The sequence below is a fragment of the Nicotiana tomentosiformis genome, chromosome 7 (genome assembly GCF_000390325.3).
Source record: "Nicotiana tomentosiformis chromosome 7, ASM39032v3, whole genome shotgun sequence".
In the NCBI taxonomy this organism is placed as follows: Eukaryota; Viridiplantae; Streptophyta; class Magnoliopsida; order Solanales; family Solanaceae; genus Nicotiana; species Nicotiana tomentosiformis.
This window is the reverse complement of record NC_090818.1, coordinates 70,591,861-70,595,955: the sequence shown is the minus strand read 5'-3', so window position 1 is coordinate 70,595,955 and position 4,095 is coordinate 70,591,861. Positions and strand designations below refer to the sequence as shown.

At 36.6% G+C, this 4,095-nt stretch overlaps 1 long non-coding RNA gene across 1 annotated transcript; it reads right to left on the bottom strand.

Moving 5' to 3' along the window:
- Window positions 1-3,022: 3,022 nt before the first annotated feature.
- LOC108943438 (uncharacterized) lies at window positions 3,023-3,644 on the bottom strand. The gene is made up of 2 exons (XR_001967369.3): window positions 3,487-3,644; window positions 3,023-3,409 (listed from the first exon to the last, which is right to left on the bottom strand). It is a non-coding gene; the product is annotated as an uncharacterized lncRNA (long non-coding RNA).
- Between the last annotated feature and the right edge of the window lie 451 nt (window positions 3,645-4,095).

Here is a 4,095-nt window from a genome sequence, read left to right as displayed (position 1 = left end):
AAGTACAGACTACAGGACAAAACTTCAGCATCTTTTAGTATGAAATTTTAGCAAAATGAACTAAAAAACTTAAGCATGCATAAGTCTGAAGTTTACCAAATTATAGTACAGAAACTTTAAAACAAACATAAGGCTGAAGTTTTAGGAAATACAGTTCAAAACCAATTCAAAAAATAAACTTAATAACTTACTTCATCCGCAAGTTCAGAGGTAGGGTCCATAAGCTCGGTAAAGAACGACTTTGGAATATCGATTCCAACTAATCTGAATGGCTTGGAATCATATTCCCCGGTATCCGTCTTCAACCAGTCTGTAAATCTCTGCATCAATTCGCTGACTTGATTGACATAATGGAAGGGACACCTTCATGTAATCATTCCTGCTTTCCAATCTTGCCCCCTTGCCTTTTGTTTAGGAATGACGTAAGGAGATTTTAAAGTTAGGCAAGATACTTACCTCAAATCACGCTAACTCAATCCACTAGTAGGTCTTTCCCTCGATTATCCAACTCCGAACGGCTCAAATCTAGCATAAATAACCTCATACTATAAATATAAACTATAGAAAATTATTTCGAACAATAAATTACGATCTTTGCAAAGAAATAAAAAGTTAACTCAAAAAGTCAAACCGGGCCCACTTCTCGGAACCCGGCCAAAATTATAAAATCCGAATACCCATTCGATAATGAGTTCAACCATCTAAGAATTACTCAAATTCGACCTCAAATTTCTTCAAATCCCCAAATTTTAGCCTAAGAAGTTTCACAAATGTTTCCCAAATTTTCAACTTCAAAACAATAATTAAATGATGAAAACAACAATAGATTCATGTAATTTAACCAAAATCGAGTTAGGATTTCTTACCCCAATATTTTCTGTCCAGCGATTCCGCTTTTGCGGCCCTTTAGTCGCATATGCGACGCCGCACCTGCGGAAAAACCATCGCAGGTGCGGTTCCCACTTAACTCCAGGGGTTCCGTTTCTGCGGACAATTGCTCGCACCTGCGAATCCACTTCTGCGGTCCTGCCCACAAGCCCTTCCCAAATTCCGCTTCTGCGGAAGAAATGCCCACGCCTACGGAGGCGCACCTGCTCCCAGGTGTCTGTACTTGCGAGCCCAACCCTGGGCTCTCCTTTTCACTTCTACACTTCACGTTCTGCACCTGCGGTCAATCCCTCCGCAGGTGCGATGACACCAGCAGGCCCGGGACTTCAACAATGAGACTAAGTCCAAAATTGATCCGGATTCCATCCGAATCACACCTGGCCCCCCCGGGACCTCGTCCGAACATACTATCAAGTCCTAAAATATCATACGAACATGCTCAAAGCATCAAATCACATCAAACAATACTAGAACCACGAATCGCGTATCGATTCAAGCCTATGAAACTATGAACTTTCGAATTTCGAAACTAATGTCGACTCATACCAAAATAACTCCGATTGACCTCAAATTTTGCATACAAGTCATAAATAACATGACTGGCCTATTCCAACTACCGGAATCAAAATCCGACCCCGATATCAATAAAGTCAACTTCCAGTCAAACATCCCAACCTTCGAAACCTTAAATTTTATAACTTTCGCCAATTCACACTGAAACGACCTACGGACATCCAAACCAATATCCGGATATGCTCCTAAGTCCAAAATTACCATATAGAGCTATTGGAACTGTCAAGACTCAATTCCGAAGTCGTCTACACAAAAGTCAAACTACGGTCAACTCTTTCAACTTAAGACTCCAACTTAGGAATATATGTTCCATTTCACTCCGAAACCAAAACCAAATACCCCCGGCAAGTCAGGTAGCCACAATACAATATAGAGGAGGCAATAAATAGGGGATTAGGGTAAAAATATTCAAAACGACCGGCCGGACCGTTACACAACAAAAATCAAATTTCAGGAGGTTTAAGTGCACTAAGCATCTTCGAACAAAGACCAAAAGAAGAAAGGAGATTGTTGTGCCCATTTTAAATGACCGACTGCATTATGCTACTTGTTTTACCAGGTTGAGGCTATTAAGAAAATTGCAGAATATGTTACTCAGCTAAGGATGGTTGGAAAAGGACATGGTAAGCTTTATCCTGTCAACTTACTAGTAACTACATTTTACACTGAATTAGACATAGCTACTAAGGGGTCGTTTGGTTCAAAACTAGGATATTCCAGGATTATAATCCTGGAATTATAATCTGGATAACTTATCCCACCTTTTATATCGGATAAGTTATACCAAGATTTTGATATAAAAACAATACCTATTTTAATTAATACCTCCAATCAAACACAGAATATATTTAATCCCAAAAATTATACCGAGATAACCCACCTAATCCCACGTAATACTAAAAACTAAAATTTTCTTTACTTGTAGGAGTGTGGCACTTCGATCAGATGCTCCTACATGAACATGAGGCTTATGGTGCAGCTTGAAGGTCTCACAGTTCAGTCTCCTTTGTCTTATATGATCTATTATGCAGTTTTCACATTAAATATCTTCTGTGGTTGAATGTAATATAAATTTATGTTACTTTAAATTCAAGTCATGATCAGGCTTGATCCTAGAAGATTAATAATATCAGCTTATTTTTCAAGAAATAATAATAGTTTGATGAGGAATTAAGCAGAGTTAAGCAGAGTTCTCATCTTGCTATGTTTGCAAGTTCAATGATCCATTACCATTGAATATCAAATGTGATCATGTTACATCTCTTAGAAAAGAACAACGTAAGAAGAAGCCGATTGACCAAAATGAGGATCCCAAATTGTACGAACAATAGGTCTTATATGTAAAGGTTCCTGTATACACGATTCAAAATTTCCTTGCCAAACTATGTGAAAATAGATTTCCGGTAGTCGATAAGAAAATTATTGCAAATTAATTGGAGTGAGAAGCATAATTATTCTGTCAGTAAAAAGCTTATGACTGCACCAATTATGAGAAAAGACCTCATAACCGTCGACATGGCGCCTCACCACTCATCAATGCACAGTGGTGGAACAAAGGACATAATTCAAGATCTAAGATTTTTATTATTCTGTGTTTCAGCAGTATAACATATTCTTTCATAGAGCGAAGATATGGATACAGGAAGTCAAAGCAATTCGATGATGTCTAAACAAAAGCGTATATCTTATGCTGAACTTATACTTATTGTGGTCTCATATCCTGCTAGAAAGAAACAAGCACATTCTATATGTTTGAAACTCTAAATTTAAAGGTAAGAGGAGATGCTTGGACTATAAATCTTGTTATGAAATCTCCAGCAAAAAGGCCTTTTCTTGCATTTGGTTTCATTGACATTGGAGTGAATCATCTCCCACATAACTTGTATATCATTGTATCCTGCACAAGCCTCCATATCCTTGTAAAGATTCACTAATCCACTTCTATTTCCTGTCATTACAAATCATCAACTTAGGCTTTAAGATGGGACAAAAAAAAATTGTTTCAAGATTTTCAGCGTGTCTTACCTTTGTTTCTAACAGTAAGAAATCTGCACTTAGTTGGAAATAGAAATGAGTTCTTGAAGTTGAAGCTCTTAGTAAGAAGCAGAAATGAGCTGTTGAAGTTGAAGTAGAGCCAAAGCTTCCTCATTTCCTTTTCTGCAAACCATGTCTTTGACCTTGCTACTCTATATATATATATATATATATAATGCATAATGAGTCTTTTATAGATATTAATCTTTTAAGAGCAGAAAATCCAAAAGGATTAGACAAAGTAGAAAACAACACCCAATAAGATGGAAAAGCCTTTTAAGATCGTATAAATTCATTTACTTTCTATAACGAAAAATCGTAAAACCCATTTAATTAGGGGAAATTTTGAAATTTTGAATATTTGAGGGAAGGAAATAGACATGTTGAGTAGGCAGAATTTTTTGGATTTTTGTTTTCCTACTTATTCTTTTGATCAAAAGATTCCAAGTCCTATTGTTTCTTAAGGTATGGTGATAATGGGACCCTGGTCAAACGGTTTGTTGGATTTTCATTTATTTGCTTCCTCGCTTTCTTTCATTTTCTCTTTTTTTTTTGTTTGATTGATCATTCATCTTTCGTTGTTTATATTGTTTTTTAATA